The 18769-nt window shown below is 38.8% G+C and overlaps 1 non-coding gene across 1 annotated transcript; it reads right to left on the reverse strand.

Annotated features, from left to right (window-relative positions):
• Positions 1-1612: 1612 nt before the first annotated feature.
• LOC149811929 (small nucleolar RNA R71) lies at positions 1613-1715 on the reverse strand. The gene has a single exon (XR_016428637.1). It is a non-coding gene; the product is annotated as a small nucleolar RNA R71 (small nucleolar RNA).
• Between the last annotated feature and the right edge of the window lie 17054 nt (positions 1716-18769).

The following is an 18769-nucleotide window of genomic DNA, read 5'->3' on the forward strand; positions in this document are numbered from 1 at the left end:
GAAAATCGGACTTCATTTCCCTTGTCAAACAGCAGTTTTTCGATAACCTGTCAGAATGCTATTTTACACTAGTTAGGGGCAGTTTCGTAATTTTCTTATTTTCGGCAATTTAGACTTGTTTTCAGTAGTTTCTGCATTTTAAGAGTTGCATAATCATCATACAGAATTAGTAGAATTAATTTGGTCAATTTTAGAATTAATTTAGTATTTTATTTAATTTTTGTTTGATAAATAGCATTTGTTTTATTATTTTCGTAAAAGTAGAATTAGTTTTAGTTATTGTTTGCCTTATTAGAATAGAATACTAACTTTGTATTTTTCTGTATTTTTAGGTTATAAAGAATATTTAGTTTCCAGGGTTATTTTCCAAGTGTGAGGAGCGAATAATTGGTGAAAAGACGGAAATACCCATGGTGTGGAGCAGAAGACTGAGTGCTTGTTTATTTTCATTTCATTGATTAATTGTAGTTGTATTAATTTTATAATTGTAGATTGACATTTGGCATTAATAAATTAACTTTTCTAGAATTTTAGTGATTAATTCCTGTTCCCTGAGGATTCGACCCGTACTTACCACTTTGTGGAAAGTCGGTTTTTATATTTTTGGTTGACAATTTTCCAAAGCTTTGTTGAAAATAATTGTTTTAAAAAGATCATTTCAAAATATCAACCAAATTTTGGCGCCGTTGCCGGGGAACGGCGAATTAATTACTTTATTTCTTAGAGTTTGATTTATTAATTTGTTTAGTTAGCTAATTAGTTGTTTTATTTTTAGTTAGTAGGATTAGTAAGTGAATATAGGATTAACATAGTTAGTAAATATAGAATTCACGTTCTGTTCTTTCTAGGATTCACTTGAAATTCATTCTGCAAGGAGCGATTAAACAGGTGGGTTTTAGAAAAAAAAAGCTTAGTTTGTGATTTTCTGTATTTATCCTTTCAGTACTTTAGAGTAGTTTAATTTGTTATTTCATTTACTTAGTTAAATCATTCTGACATAATTAGTTTAGCATATTTGTTTAGTAGTTGTTTATTTTGTGTATTTACATTTTAGTACCTGTGTTAGTTATTTTTTTTAGATTTAGGTCGTTTGCTTACATTTGGTCTTAGTACCAGTGTATGCAGGGGCGACGAGGTCTAGGAACCCCATTACACCCGTTTGTTGACAACCTAGAGAGAATTTTAGATTCTCATCGAAGTTCGGCAACAATGGCTGACATGGATCCTCCACCTCCACCCCCAGTTCTTTCACGCCCTCTGCGGGAATACTTCATTCCCACAGACTATGTTCAGGCATCCTGCATTCGGAGACCCGATGTAGGAGCGCCGCATTATGAGATTAAGGCCAGCATTATTCAAATGCTTCCATCCTTTTATGGCCTCAGTCATGAGGATCCCTACCGACATTTAGATGAATTCCTCGAAATCTGTTCTACTGTTAAGATACAGAATTTCGATGATGATGCTTTAAGGTTGACTCTATTCCCCTTTTCATTGAAGGACAAAGCCAAGTATTGGCTAAAGTCCTTAGATTCTATAGAAATAGAGTCATGGGATCAATTGCAACAGGAGTTTCTTCGGAAATATTTTCCCATTGGTCGTATGAACCAATATCGTAGAGCCATCACTAGCTTTTCAGAGCTAGATGGTGAGCGCTTTCATGAGACCTGGGAGAGAATGAAGGATCTCCTCAGGAAATGTCCCCATCACCAGGTGCCGAAATGGCAACTGGTGCAGAGCTTCTATGATGGATTGTCTGACAAGAATCGTCAGATGATCGACTCTTCATGTGGAGGGACATTCATGCTGAAGAGCGAGGACGAAGCATGGAGGCTATTTGATATATTGGCTGAGAATTCACTCCACCATGCTTCGAGCTCTCAATCTGATAGAGCCACACCCAGCATTCAGAAGAAAGCTGGTGTTCTTGAAGTTGGTCCATCTACTGCACTACAGTGCAAGGTAGACATGATTGCTCAGAAGCTGGACCAGCTTCTCTCAGGACCATCCACTACACAGCAGGTGTGTACTCTTTGTGCCAGTCCGGCACACGAGATCACTAAGTGCCCTTCGACATCTTAGTACCCCGAATTTGTTCAAGAACAAGTTCAGGCAGCTCAGGGTTTCGTCAGACCGCCGAATAACCCATTTTCATCGACATATAATCCGGGTTGGCGTAACCATCCCAATTTTTCATGGAAGAATCCACAGTCTTCCATGCAGATGCCTACTTCCTCTCAGCCAGTTCGGCAGCCATCTTTTACTCAGTCATTTCAAAGACCGAACTATTCTCAGTCTTCTTCTTCTTCAGTCACTCCCCCGATTCAGTAGGAGTCTGCCCCGCAGACATCTTTTGAGGAGAGACTTCTCCAGGCATTCCAAGTGGTGAAAACCTCTAATCAGAACGCCTTCGAGAAGTGTAGCCAGATTTTGAGCTCGCATACGCAGTCCATTGCGAAATTAGAGTCGCAAATGGGACAGTTAGCTGAGGCTATTAGTAGGAGACCCGAGGGTACATTGCCGAGTCAGGCTGTCATGAACCCGAAGGGTAAGGACCAGATGACTGGAGGCCTTTTTCATACTGAGACACAGCAGCAGGCTAAATCGGTTATGGCCCTGAGGAGTGGACGTGAGTATCACGTTGAGAGCAGAGAGCGAGAGAGTAGAGAGAGGATAGAGGAGCCAGAGACCATTGTTTCACCTACGTCGGCTCAATCATCATCCCCATCCCCATCATCATCTTCATCATCATCTTTATCTTCATCCTCAGAGAAGAAGAAGGATAGGAGTGAGCCTTCTCACAAAGAGGAGGATCCAGCAGAGTATATTCCCCCCCCACCCTATCCCAAAGCATTAGAGTCTCCTAGTTATAGAGGGAAGCAAGGTGCGAAGATCCAGAACATGCTTGACATCTTCAAGCATGTGCAGATCAACCTACCCTTGCTCGATGCTATTCAGCAGGTGCCGGCATATGCCAAATTCCTGAAGGAACTATGTACGCAGAAGCATAAATCTAGAGAGAGAGTTCCTAACAGGGTCCATCTGACTGAGCAGGTGAGTTCAGTACTTCAGCATCAGACACCACCAAAGCTCAAGGACCCTGGAGCCCCTATCATTGCTTGTACTATAGGGAACATCCGGATAGAACGCGCATTGCTCGATCTTGGAGCAAGCGTGAACATTCTGCCCGGGTATTTCTTTGATTCTTTCGGGCTAGGAGAGATGAGATCGACTCCGATTACGCTTCAACTGGCAGATCGTTCTGTCAAGGTACCGAGAGGTGTCTTGGAGGACGTGCTAGTTAAGGTGGATGACTTTTATTTTCCAGTCGATTTCATTATTCTTGATATGGAAGGAGTAGACAGCCAGCACCAGACTCCGATTATTTTAGGCAGACCATTCTTGGCGACTGCCAATGCGTGCATCAACTGTAGGACCAGAGCCATGGATCTCTCATTCGGCAATAGGAAGGTAAAGCTGAATATTTTCAATGCCGCGATGGGACCAGCAGAAGACATGGACTGCTTTCATGTAGACATTGCACAGGAGTTAGTGGAGGAGCAGCCCGAGTTGTACATTACTGAGGATTCTTTAGATTTGTACCATATAGAGAAGAATAGCGGTGTAGATGTGTCTAGAGTGTCGTCAGAGAGACCACCTTGGGGAGCGATCAGGGAGCCTCTTCCACCACTTGCGGAGACCCCCGCCAAATCTTCGATTGAGTCACCTCCGAAACTTGAGCTGAAACCCTTACCGGATTCACTCAAGTATGCATACCTCGGAGATGATGAGACTCTGCCTGTGATCATCTTGTCCTTGCTCACTAAGGAGCAAGAACAGAGACTGCTGACTATTCTTCGAGAGCACAAGGCAGCGATTGGCTGGGGAGTTGCTGATCTGAAGGGGATTGATCCTTCATTCTGCATGCATAGGATCCATTGTGATGAGGAAGTCAAACCATTTAGGGATATGTAGAGAAGGCTAAATCCCAACATGAAGGAAGTGGTGAAGAAAGAGGTGGTGAAGTGGTTGGATGCCGGAATCATTTACCCTATTTCTGATAGCCAGTGGGTCAGTCCGATTCAAGTTGTGCCGAAGAAGTCAGGACTCACTGTGGTTGAGAATGAGAAGGGTGAGAAAATTCCGATGAGGACCACTACAGGATGGCGAGTCTGCATCGATTATAGGAAGCTGAATGTGGCAACTAGGAAAGATCATTTCCCATTGCCATTCATTGATCAGATCTTAGAGAGACTCGCAGGACAGAGCTACTACTGCTTTCTAGATGGATATTCAGGATACAATCAGGTAGTTGTCCATCCTGACGACCAGAAGAAGACCACGTTTACATGTCCTTATGGCACCTTCGCGTTTAGATGTATGCCTTTTGGGCTCTGTAATGCCCCGGCTACTTTTCAGAGGTGCATGCTTGCTATCTTCTCGGACATGATTGATGATGTGATGAAAGTTTTTATGGACGACTTTTCTGTGTATGGTTCTTCTTTTGAAGATTGCCTCCAAAAACTTGCTCGAGTACTGAGTAGGTGTGCGGAGACCAATCTCGTCCTGAGTTGGGAAAAGAGCCATTTTATGGTCCAGGAGGGGATTGTGCTAGGACACATTGTGTCCAAGCGTGGTATTGAGGTTGACAGAGCGAAGGTGGAATCCATTTCCCGTTTGACTCCACCCACCTCTGTGAGGCAGATTCGATCATTTTTAGGGCGTGCGGGATTTTACAGGCGGTTCATAAAAGATTTCAGCAAAATCTCTCGACCGCTTTGCACGTTATTGGAGAAAGACCAGCCCTTTGATTTCAGTGAGGATTGTATGAAGGCCTTTGAGATTCTCAAAGAGGCCTTGATTACTGCACCTATTTTGAGACCTCCAGATTGGACTCTCCCATTTGAGATTATGTGCGATGCATCTGATTATGCTATGGGGGCTATTTTAGGACAACGCATTAATAGGAAACCCTATGTGATCTATTATGCGAGTAGAACTCTGTCTGATGCCCAAATGAATTATACTACGACAGAGAAGGAACTACTTGCGGTAGTTTTCGCATTGGATAAATTTAGGTCCTATTTACTCGGTTCGAAGGTGGTTGTCTATTCTGACCATTCTGCATTGAAATATTTGTTGAATAAGAAAGACACCAAATCGAGATTGATTCGTTGGGTCCTACTACTACAGGAGTTTGATCTCGAGATTCGAGATAAGAAGGGAAGTGAGAATGTAGTTGCAGACCATCTTTCCAGACTGATCGTGGTGACCACGCAGGATCAAAAGTCGATCAGTGATTCTTTCCCCAATGAGCAGATCATGTCAGTCAGTACATCGCAGTTACCCTGGTTTGCAGATATTGTGAACTATCTGGTTTCGAGGCAGATACCTGAGCATTGGAACAAGAATGAGCGTGAGAGATTCCTATCTCAGGTGAGGCACTATTATTGGGATGAACCAGAGTTGTTCAAATACTGTGCAGACCAGATCATTAGGAGATGTGTTACGGAGGAGGAGTACCAGTCCATTCTGAATTTTCCCATTCGTTAGCCTGTGGAGGGCATTTTAGTAGTAGGAAGACGGCTGCAAAGGTTTTACAGTCAGGATTTTATTGGCCCACACTCCACAGGGATGCTCATGAGTTCTGTAGGCGATGCCTGCGATGCCAGCAGATTGGGAACATGTCCAATAGGGACATGATGCCCTTGCTTCCGATTTTGATAGTCGAGATTTTTGATGTTTGGGGCATTGATTTCATGGGACCATTTCCGCCTTCATTCGGAAATTTATACATTCTGGTGGCGGTTGATTATGTGTCCAAGTGGGTCGAGGTTGTGGCAACCAAGACCAATGATCACAGAGTAGTGCTTAAGTTCATTAAGCACAACATTTTCAGTCGTTTTGGGGTGCCACGTGCGATGATTAGCGATGGTGGCAAGCATTTTAGGAATGTACAGATAGCTTCTCTGCTGAGAAGATATTCTGTCAATCATAGATTCACCACTCCATATCATCCGCAGACTAGTGGACAGGTTGAAGTGTTCAATAGGGAGATTAAGCGAATTTTAGAAAAGACAGTTCGTCCGGACCGCAAGGATTGGTCCCAGCACTTAGATGATGCACTTTGGGCATATAGAACTGCATTTAAGACTCCCATTGGCATGTCCCCGTATCGCCTTGTATTCGGGAAAGCATGCCATCTTCCTGTCGAGCTAGAGCATAGAGCGTATTGGGCTATCAAGAAATTGAATTTTGACCTCACCCAAGCTGGCAAAGAGAGAGCACTGCAACTTTCAGAATTAGAGGAACTCAGGAATGATGCATATGAAAATGCCAAATTATACAAAGCTCGCACAAAAGCATTTCATGATAAGCATATTGTCAGGAAAGTGTTTGAGCCAGATCAGAAAGTGTGGCTATACAATTCTCGTTTGCATTTATTCCCAGGGAAGTTAAGATCGAGATGGACAGGTCCTTACATCGTGAAAGAAGTATTTCCCCATGGAGCAGTGACATTATTCGATCCTATGACCCAAGGTACATTCAAGGTAAATGGGCAAAGACTGAAGCCATTCATTTCAGATGCCTTACAGGATGGTGAGTGTGAGATAGTACATCTCACGAAGGCATCAGGATTCGACCAGAGGGATGTATCATACGTACATTATTTATTTTTCATTTTAGTGTTTTTCTTTAGTTAGTATTTCATTTCACATGTGCTAACTGGTGTTTTGATGTATGCAGGATGAATTTAACATTTAGTGTATCAGTTACCAGGTGCATGGAAGAGCTTTCAAAGAATTCAAAGAACAAATGAAATTCAACTTCAGAAGCTCAGAGCAAATCAGGTTGTATCTATCCTTTCTCCCATATTTTTGTTAGTGTCTTTTAGTGTGCATTTGCATTACATTTTTATTCATTTTGTATGCCACTAGGGACAGTGTCATTCAAGCATGGGGGGGTGGTTTAGATGCATGCACACAAAAATGTCAAATTTTTTTTTATGACTGGTAATCAAAGTAGGCATTTGAGAACAAAGTGTAGCATATATGATTGTTTTTGACATAATCTAACAATTTATAAATTTTTAAGCCCCATAAAAATTTTATTTTCTGAACTGAGTCAAATAGAGTAGTTGTTTATGAGATAATTCAAAGAAAAGATAGTATTTGATTGTTAGAAAATTTTGAATCACTTTGGTATAAGTATGCACAGTATGTTTTGTGAAAGAAATAAGCAATGGAAAGATGTGTTTGAAAAAATGAGTTTAAAAGAATAGAGCTACGTTTAGTTGTTGATGTCTTCGCGAATCCTAGTAGTGGAACTCAGACACGAGATGAAGTGTTTGAGTATCTTAACGAAAAGGATAACGAAGGAGATCATCTTCTTGTCTAAGTCGATATCTGTGGCCTTTGTAGTTCGAGTAAGTAGAATCTGAAGGGTGTTTTACACCTAGTGCCCCAAAGCCAGCTGGTTTGGGAGCCACCGGTTCGAAAGCTTGTTACATGGACTGCATAGAAAGCCTAAGAGATAGAGACATTGCACATGACGAGAGGTAGACTATACGTAAACTATTAGAATAGAAGGTTTAGTGACTCGAGCAATTAAGTCCGAGGGATACTTTGTATCTAGTGCCCTAAAGTTGGCCAGCCTGGGAGTCACTGACCCAAAGCTCGCTACACGGGTCACGAAAACTGACCATTCGAAATAGTGCTCATATGAGAAGAATGCGCAAGAGATCAAAAGTTGAAAAAAAAAAAGAGTGAAAATAAAAGAAAAAGAATGTGCTGAATGAAAAAATTTTCATTGCTTAGGCATATATGTGTATTACTGTGCAGAAAATATACAAGTGAGAATAAAGGAGTAAAACATGAGAATACTTGACTTTCAGAGAAAAATCATGAACTAGCTACAATATTCGAAAAGTGAAGAAAAAGAATTTTTACTGTGGTGGCATGAGATTTTGAAACTTGTTTTGAGAATGTAAATTACATGAAATATTTGTTCCAACTGCATTCTTAAGAGCCTCATATTTTTGAAAAATCATCCTCGCATTTCATTGATGTTTGTGGGTAGCATCTCTGCAAACCCTCACAAGACCTTACTCGTCCACTAGTGTAAGCTAGGGGTTTAAAGGGCTTGTTGCATACGCTAAATGCAACCGTGATTCCTACAAAAGTGAGTTAGTATTATGCATTCATGCTTAGCATTTCTTGTCTTCAGTGCATATCATGATTAGGGTTTGTTAAGGGACTAACAAACATTCAAGCATGCGGGTATTTGATGATGCATGAAATGCACATCATGTAAACAAGTTTTTCATGCATTTTGTATCAAGTTTAAGGTTTTAAACCCATGTTTAGATGTGTTTTGATAGTAAGGGGCTATGGTTCGAATTTCAAAAAAATCGGAGTTAAAATGAGAGAGTTATGGCTATTTCAGTGTTTGGGCATGAATTTCGAGGTGGATCGGATCCATATCCGACCCAATTAGGTCAATTGGACCTTGGATTAACTCTTAGAAAGCCCAAAACCCAACCCACACGCCTATCCAGATCCATTTCAAAAAGTTTTTCTGAAAACCCCCCAGAAAGAGGCTCCTAGAAAATATATTTTTTATAACATTGTTTTTGCAAATTCCAAAAAGTATAAATATACTTTTTAGAGAAGCCCTAGGCATCTTTGGCTGTGTTTGGACGCCCCCTACAGTGACTCTACAGCAGCAGCTCCTTCCTCTCCATCTCCCCCACGTGTTGGCCATTGAAGACCGATCTATGCTTGATTTTCAAGCATACTTTCAAGCTTTCTTTGGTTTCTTTTCATTTCTTTCTTGTTCCTTGCTGTAGTATTCACCATTTTTCTGTATTTTTGCAGGTGTAGCAGAGGTGGAGACCATTAACCTTGGGCGGGAGTGCGCAACACACCACCAAGGTGAGCCGGCCCTACCTCCATCCGGCTTTCTACACCCTCCGATCGCGAATCGGCTCACATTCCATCGTCGGTGGATCTCCAACGTGTAGCAGCTGCAAAAGGTACCGATTTTGGTGAAGTATAGCATTCTCGAACTGTATAGGACGTCCATCTCCAGCCACGGTCCGCTCTTCTTCATCCCCCCGGTCGTCGGATCTTCCAAAAGGTAGGTCTTCTTCTTCCTTCTCTTCTAGATAAAACCGAATTGGGTGTTGGTTTTTCTTTTCTTTATTTTCTGAGTGTTTCTTGTTTTCTTTTTGTTTTCAACCTTAGAATAGAGTCCGTGCATAGACCAGCACGTTAGATCTAGGTTTGTTTTATTGTTTACATGCTTGAATATCGATTTTCATCATTTTTTAAGAAAAGCGTGTAAATCGGCTAGAGTTTTTCTAGCCGATTTGAGCTTTTGCTCCCAACGTGTCTCATTGTGGAGTTTTTACAGAAAATACAATAAAAAGATTTCAATTTGATTCATTTTAATTGTTTGATTATGTGTTATTTCTTTGTGTTCAATTAAAAAACAAAATCCAAAAATCGGCTAGACTTATTCTAGCCGATTCTTGATTTTCACAAAAAAAATAATTTTTGTTTTGATATTGTTGTTTCGTCCAGCATGTGTATTGTGTTGTTTTGCTGAAAATCTCATTAGAAAATGTCATTTTAATTTATTTTATTTGTGGGTTGTGTTTGTGTCTTGTTTTGATTTTATTTTTGAAAAAAAAAAGAAAAAAAATCGGCTAGAGATATTCTAGCTGATCTTTGCATTGTTGTTAAAAGGGTGTTTAGAGTGGTAAGTCGTGTTGTTTACTGTGTGTTTAGTATGTTAACAGTAGTATAAATTGGTGTTAGTCATTTCATTGTTTTAGAATTGATTTAATTAATCGTTTTAATCATTTTTCGTTTTTTGTGTTTTGAGTCTATAGTAGAAAATTACAAAAATCAAGTTTTTTTTTTCATGTTTTTAATTTCAGCAAAGTGTTGTTCTTGTTAGTCTTTGTGTAATTAGGAGTCCTTTGTATTATTTTCTAATTGAGTTTTATCAAAACAGTGGTTATTTAGTTTTATTGCTTTTTGTTAATTTACAATTTTAGTTTTTTTTATTTTCGTGTGGTTCTTCTTCTTCCCCAAGGTGGGGCGGCAGCCATTAGAGCTCTCCTTGAGCTCTTGGTCGATTTTTTAGAAAGTCTTAATGGTCATTAGTTGAGTTAGGAAGGTGTCTAGGTTCAATGTATTAGGTCTTTCTTTTCTAGCCGTTTTTAGGGGTTAATTAAGTAGGTTTTGAGAATTAGGTTAGCATTAAACTCTTAGGAAATCGTTTTTCCCTTTAATTCCTTTTATTCCCTAGGTAGATTTAATACTTTTTAGAAAGTGAAGCCATTTTAGAGTTGGCGATTTTTGAGAAGAGAAGCAATTAATGCATTGAAATGTGGAAAGTTTTTGGAAAAAGTTAAGTTTCAAAAATCGTGTGGACTATTTAAAGAAAGATTTAATTCTTGATTGCCTATTAATAGGGAGTTACAAATTGAGATTTGAAAATCCAATTTGAAAATCAATTAAATTTCCAAAGTAGGTGTATGAGTTCAAGAAAGAAGTAATTGCACCTAAATTCTTGGTTGGAAAGCTAAAATCGTGTGATTATCTAGGTTGGACGATTTGGCTTCTCAAAAAGGAATTAATTGCAATTAAAGGCTTTCCCTCACCTTGGTTTTGGAAATAGCATTGATCCATGTTTCCCAAGGGGATTTAAAAGCTCTTTAAGGTTGTAACTCCCCATTAAAAAGGACGATTTTTGGACTTCTCCATTTCCAAAATTATCTTTGATTTTTTATTGGGTGCCTATCCTTCTAACCGACCCCAGTCAACCTAGTCCAAGACCTAGACCTAACTCGAGTCAAACCTTATTCTAAATCTAGTGAGTCAACCGAGCTTACCTTATCCCATTCGAGCCTAGTCAAACCTAAGTTAGGTCAAACTTAGTTGAGTCTAAGTCAACCCGAACCTAGTTGACTAAGTCCACCCTAGGTCGAGTCCAATACCAAGACCTAACCCAAACCGAGCCAAGGTCGAGTCAACTCTAGTCTAAGTCAACCCTAACCCTAGGTCGAGTCAAACCTAGTTCAACCTACTTGAGTCTAGTCAAGCCAACCTTAGTTTGAGTCAACTGACCCTACCTATTGAACCTAATCTAACCTAGTCAATTAGATTGACTTGGTTAGGTGCGCCTTGTGTCAAAGTCAACTTGAACCCTAACCCAAGTCAAATACAACTCGAGCCTAGTCAAAGACCTAGACTTAGTTTGAGTCAACCCTTAGTCTAAACCAAGTCGAGTCAACCGAGCTTACCTTACCCCATTCGAGCCTAGTCAAACCTAAGTTCAGTCAAGCTTAGTTGAACCTAAGTCAACTCAAACCTAGTTGACTAAGTCAACCATAAACCGAGTTCAACCTAGTCTTAATAAGCCTAAGTCCAAGACCTAGACCTAGTCCTAGTCACGACTAAGTCAAACCCTAGCCTAACCTAAGTCAAAGTCAAGACCAATCCGAGGTTGAGTCAACCTTAGCCAAACCCAATCCAACCTTAGCTAAGGTCAAACCGAGTCCACCTAAGTCAACCGAACCTAGTTGACTAAGGCAACTCAAAACCGAACCCAACTAGTTGAGTCAACCTTAGCTCAAGCCTATCTCTCTCAACCCAGTCAAAACCGAGCCTACCTACTTCCATCCGAGTTCATCCAAACCCAATCCGAACCTACTCAAGCCAAAACCGAGCCTAGTCGAGTCAACCGAGTGAACCCTAACCTTAACCTTTGTTCTTTAGTGAATTAAGTTCATATAGTATTATTTTTTTTTATTTTTATCCATATTAGTTTATTTATCTAATTTAGTTTTAGTGTAGAAGTGTGTGTACGTGTATTGTATTTGTTTAGTATGTGTGAAATGTGTTTTGTGATGGTTTGAATGATAGTTAGATATTAGTTAACTTAGTAGTCATATTGCATTTTATTGATTAGCATAGTTGCAATTGCATGGTTATTTAACATAGTTCTAGTCATAATTTGCTTATCGTGTTTTGCTCGTCCTACATTTAGCATATTCGTAATAGTCATCTGCACATACACTGTTATACAGTGTCATTTAGATTGTATTAGATTTGATTTGTCTTTTAGAGTGTTAAAATAGATTCTTAAAGTGAATAGTGCACTCAAATAAAAACCAGATTTTTGCCCTGTCGCATTAGCATTATTTTCTGTGCAAAAACTCTGTGTTTTAGAAATTTTTTTTTTCTATTCACTTTATTGACGTGTTATTTAACTGCAGACCAAATTTCAGCTCATTCGGAGTTGATTTGGTCTGATTTTTAAGCGTTTTGCGAAAACCGTTTTTTCTGGATTTCAAATTACAGGACTTGCGATATCCTAATTTTTCCCAAATTTGAAACGCTTATATCTGGAGTTCCGGATACTGTTTTTCAATTCTGTAAAAACTGCCAGTTTGTTTAATCTGTCAGTTGCAGAACAGAATAAACTTCGGGAAAATCGGACTTCATTTGCCCTGTCAAACAGCAGTTTTTCGATAACCTGTCAGAATGCTATTTTACACTAGTTAGGGGCAGTTTCGTAATTTTCTTATTTTCCGCAATTTAGACTTGTTTTCAGTAGTTTCTGCATTTTAGGAGTTGCATAATCATCATACAGAATTAGTAGAATTAATTTGGTCAATTTTAGAATTAATTTAGTATTTTATTTAATTTTTGTTTGATAAATAGCATTTGTTTTATTATTTTCGTAAAAGTAGAATTAGTTTTAGTTATTGTTTGCCTTATTAGAATAGAATACTAACTTTGTATTTTTCTGTATTTTTAGGTTATAAAGAATATTTAGTTTCCAGGGTTATTTTCCAAGTGTGAGGAGCGAATAATTGGCGAAAAGACGGAAATACCCCTGGTGTGGAGCAGAAGACTGAGTGCTTGTTTATTTTCATTTCATTGATTAATTGTAGTTGTATTAATTTTATAATTGTAGATTGACATTTCACATTAATAAATTAACTTTTCTAGAATTTTAGTGATTAATTCCTGTTCCCTGAGGATTCGACCCGTACTTACCACTTTGTGGAAAGTCGGTTTTTATATTTTTGGTTGACGATTTTCCAAAGCTTTGTTGAAAATAATTGTTTTAAAAAGATCATTTCAAAATATCAACCACTAGAAAACCAAAAGAAAACAAGGGCCAAAATTTGCTCATCATGGGGATGATCCAAGCTAGCCAGATACTTGTGTTCATTTCGCAGTATTTCCAATCCATGCATGAGTTTGAGACCTACGGGCACTAAGATTATGTGCAATTTAGAAAAGGCAGATGTGATGCCCCAGTGAATGAAACCACAAATGATCTTGGCTGAGTTTGTTGAACATGTTGCTGAGTCAAATATTGGCTTTGAACATGGTGCTGGCTTATAGCAGGAGGTACTGAATATGACAATCAATGGCAAGGCAGGGCTGTAAGGTGCTATAAATAACAATTGTGCTAGGCATACTATAGTGAAGTGTTGGTGTAATTTGCAGGGTGCTAATGTATAGTATGATGAAGGATGTTGTACATGAAGCATGTGCAAGTATATAGGTGCAACCCAATGTGGAAGGGTTGTGGTGCAACAAGACACAGGAATTCGCTGGATATGCTGTAAAAAGGCTGTGTACAGGAGGAGATTAGGTGCTGCAATGAATGGCATTACAGGCAAGTAATCCCACTGTGGGAGTGGAATGTCATGATGACAAGGGAAAAACTGTGGTTGTAAAAAGGGTGTGTGAAGTTTGGGCGGCCTAGCTGTGTAGTGAAGTGGATAGTATGTTATGGTGAACCACTGTAACAGGTTGTAGGTGCTGTGTATCTACAGCGAAAATTTGTAACATAGAAAATGTAATGAAGGGTAGGCTGTGATAATGCTGGAGCCAATATGGGACTCGTGCAATAGGTAATAATGGTAAGGTGTAGGTGGAAATGTTGCCGGAATTACAACAACCGTGGACATAATAGGGTAAGGATGTTGTAGGTTATGACATGAAGGTAGAGTGAAAGATGTAGTAAGGTGCTGCTGAGAAGTCAGCACGACAAGTGAGGTGGGTTCTGCAGGAAGAGTGACAGGATGTGTGTGTGTGTAAAGCAAAGGACAAACACACGACTTTTACATGTATCAAGCCCACATATCCTCTCCTGTATGCTTTTCATGGGTTATGGTTCTGAATCCATGACACATAAACTGCCCTTAGGCCATGGAGTTCCCACAACTTCAATTGGTATTAAAACTGTCATTAATCCACCAACAACTTTTCATTTTATGGGAAATGACCAACTAATTATTCATTAGATGACGTAGTTCTTCTCTATAGCAGAACGTGTGGGTATATGATCATGAGCTAGGGTGGAATTTATTCAAGATGAGATATAAGTGGAGATATTGATCCATGACAATTATAGATAGAGAGAGAGAAAACAAAGCAGTAAAGCTTAAGGAAGCAAAACGAGGAACTCAATGTGTAAAATGCAGAAGCATTATTTAGCTATCACAGAAGCAATGCTTTGTGGATCATGTGCTACATTATCTATGACAATAATCAAATCTACATCCGAGTTCGGTTATCCAAAAAGAAACTACAGCTATATGCATATAATATAATAAGAAGCTCTATATGTATATGGTTTTAATTTAATTTGAAAAAGGTTGTATGCACAAGCTAAATAAGGAGAAACACAAAAATATCTGCATGTACATATGTGAATGGACTAGCATGAAACCTACATACCTGCAACGCAGATTAGAACACTATATATAATTTTGCTGCAATTTTCCATTTGGACTCTTCTTATTTGCAGGATACAAGAAAATGCCCCCATAAAGCAATGTGCGATGCATATCAGCTACCATACTATACATTAATACCATATGACCACAAATAAGGAATCTTTCTTCAAATAGCTTAAGAACAATTCAAATGACCAAGTTGATGTAAAATAACAAAAGAATATCCTGTGGGGAATTCCAACAACCATGCTGTTGGAGAGTCAATATAAAGAGCAGCACATCAGTTCCATCGAAGCCTGAAATCCTTTTGATTGTGTTCACAATAGGTTAGTTTCCAGGGTTTTTGGCAAATCCATGCATGTGACATTTTGGCGGCATCTCTAATTCCCAGTTCTGTGCATGGCTTTTACCAAAAATAACTGCCAAACTGGTGTAACTCAGAGCTGAAAGTTGATCTTGAAGAACTACATTAGTCTGCTACCCAGCTGAATACAGAAAGCTTCCAAACCAATCTCCAAGGCTTATATCTGCCAATACACTGGACTGTGTTGCCAAGACATGTCCCACAGATGCATTTGCTGAAGCAACTGTGAACAAACTTGCCATTTGCAAAGCTACAAGGCAATCCCTTCATATTGAATCCATGGTGGGCTTTGTCATATGGCGCCTCCCAGACTCCACATATTTACAATAAGATCACGCCCATCTAAATTTCTAATAGCCTCTGAGGCCATCCCACCTGGGCAACCCTTGAATGATGAGAGTTATGAATCATGGTTGATGTAAAAAAGGAACGTTCAGCGGATCAAGGATTTGCTAAACCGAGATATACAAAACATATAGGCATACTGTAATGATTTCTAGGCTGCTATAGAATGGTAACATGATGAAACTTAACCCACGAACGGGTATATCAAGGAAAATCATAGCAGATATCATTACCATCAAAAGGCAAACATCAGAACTATGTACAATGATCTATTTTTTTTTTAATTGACATCTAACTATAAGATGAACATGGCAAAGGATCTTTATCAACAACACAACAATTGAAGTGGGTGATTGTATCGCCACCCCTCGACTTACCTGGTTCCCCATGAGCATTTCGAACCACCTGCAGAATTCAATGAGGACACCCGCAGAGAACTAGACATAGATGTTAATCAAAGCTTTAACAGACACATATGCATATGACAATGGTGGTGAAATGATCTAAAAGAGCAAGGAGAGTACACTAAATGGCAATAAAGTGTTGGGTATTGAATGAAGTTATGAAAAATTGAAGATATGCAATTTTCAGAAGAGTATTCAGTATCGTCTCTGAAGCTAACTTCTGACACCAGAACTTTAGAAACTCTTATAGTTTTGATGCTATTATCAATCCATTAGCTTGGTTATATCTTCTTCAAATATTAGGATTTCAGCTGCATATCACCTGAAATAAAGTCAATACGAGATTAAGCTTAAAACATCAACCACAAAAACCGAAATAGTGATGAGTATAACGAATCATAGAAGGAAAGAAAAAAAAAGTACATTAAGTGTATTGAGAGAAGTATACACCCCTTAGTTTCCTCATTCATGGCGAGGTCATTGAACTAAATTCCACTGCCTAATGTAACCTGCTGTTGATAACTTTGTGAATTCTTTCCCATGGATGCTTCTCCCCATTAAAAGTCCCCAAATAATATTGCAGAGAACTCATCGAGTGGTTAAAAAAAAATTTAATGACATGGTAGCGTCACTCTGAAAGAGACGCTTCCCTAGTCCCCCACCATAAGCCTTTTGAAGGGCCGATAACCTGTCTAATACATTCAGAGTGTGGACAGCCCGATCAGAAGAGGGGGAGGGGGCCAGACATCGAAAAACCATCTGATCATTTCTACGAGACCTCATCAGCTTAACAAGGCAGGGATTATGCAACCAGAGCATTGTCACCATAAAGGGGAAATAACATTGTGACAGAATACGGAAGAAATAAAATGCTATGGATAATTTTGATTTAGCAAATGGAATCAAACGAGGAAAATGAAAGATTAGTAAAGCTAGGCAAGAGTGAACGAATATAACATACAAAACTAGATCCATTAATAGACTGAAATCAAACAGATGGAACGCAGCAACAAACAAAAATTCCTACTGGTCTCTTTTTTTTGTAAGAAATCTGAGATCCGATATATTATTTCAAGACTAACAGGTACCGAGGTAAGTCCATCGGATGATATACCATCCAAATGCCAAACGAAATTGCAGAAAACAAATTATGATAAAAATAACGTGAAAAAAAGAAAACAAAATGTTGAATCGATGAACAAGAAATGAAGATATCCTGAAAAATATAGGTATACAAAGAGCGATATGGATAAACTGTAAAAGAGCATTGAATCTAAAGAAAAAAAAAAACTGAAATAAAACAAAATAAAAATAATGTTGGAAGATTTCGTTGATATTACTCCATATGAATCGATGTTGCTACATTCATGCAGATCGATATCATACGAGAGGTTTTGCATCAAATCAGAAGAAAAACCCAACTAAAGACAAATATAAGTAACAAGAAAAAAAGGAAAAGGGTTTTACAGGAGATCTAAAAAAAAAGGAGAAGGTCGTTACTTACCTGTAGCTATAGGGGTTTTGGATGAAAGGGGAATCCGATTGTGGAATTCTTCTCAGAACCAGTAAAAAATAAGAAGGTTGGAATGGAGATGATGAAGGAGATTGAAGGAAAGAGAGGGGTGCGGAGGTGAAGAAGCGGTGGATTGGGGTTTTCTCGACGTTCCCCTCTTAAGGAGGGGGTTCGAAGGTTCGGGAGGGAAGGTGGTTGAAGATGAAGGGAGATGGAAGGAGGCTTGGAGATGGATGGTTTGAGAAGAAAAGCCATGGGGGAGTGCGGGTGAGAGTGAGAGAAGAAACTTCTAGAAGGAATGGATATCATTGGGGATCAGATGGCTGACGAGGAGGGTTTGGCGATGAAGGGCTGAAGATGAGGGTCGGCCATGGAGGGTTTGGGAGAGGCGGAGAAGAAGAAAGGGGGGAGGCGCCAGCCGGCTGGCCTCTTTCCTTGTTTACGAAGGGTTTTTCAAACCCTAAAAAAAGTTTCGTAGAGGAGCCCCCCTGATTTTTGAGATTTTACAAAGAGGGGGCTCCTTTACGAGTTTTTCTGAAAAAGGTGTTTTCTTATAAAAACTATTTATATATATATATATATATATATATATATATATATATATATATATATATATATATATATTTGTTCTTTTCTTCGTTTTCCACATTTTTTTGATATTTTTGGAATAAAATCCTAAAATTTACAGAAAAAACAAGGATTTAAACTAATTTTTTTTTTGTATTTTTGTAGTAGAAAAACTAAAATTTTAAACAAAACAAAGTTTAAACGCTAAATTTTTGTATTTTTCTGAGAAATATTTACAAAGAGTGTTTCTCCGAGAATTTCGGACCATTTTGGAGAAATTTCTTCAGAAAGTGGGTTTGGACCCAGGTTTTGAGAAAATGTTTGAGTTTTGGAACTCGAATTGAGAAATACAACACGATGGATCCAAACAGATGTCGGAGGGACTGTCCAGGCTATTTAAAAACTATTTTTGGTATTTTCTATAATTTTAATTTAAAATTTGGACAATGTGACTCAGATTTGGATCTGGACAACGGATCCAGGTCCAAAATCAATTTAAACATATATAATGAATTTAATTTCAGTAAAACTTGAGAAATGAACTGGAATTTAGATTAAAATGACTCATTTGCTCAAAAAATGAATTTAGGGGCAAAAAGAGAATATTTAAAAGATTTTGAAAAATTTGGGGTGCTCACAGATGCCCCTCTTTGCTACTAAGCCGGTTGAAAGCCGAGCTTAGTGGCAAAGAAAACATTCCAAATTTTTAAAAAAATGCCCCAGTCAGCAGATCTGAACTGGGTGTGGAAGAATTGATTTAAAAGACATGGTTTTCAGGCTTAAAACCTTATCCTGAATGGATC

Source organism: Nuphar pumila, chromosome 17, assembly GCF_984573655.1.
Source record: "Nuphar pumila chromosome 17, dmNupPumi1.hap1.1, whole genome shotgun sequence".
Lineage (NCBI taxonomy): Eukaryota > Viridiplantae > Streptophyta > Magnoliopsida > Nymphaeales > Nymphaeaceae > Nuphar > Nuphar pumila.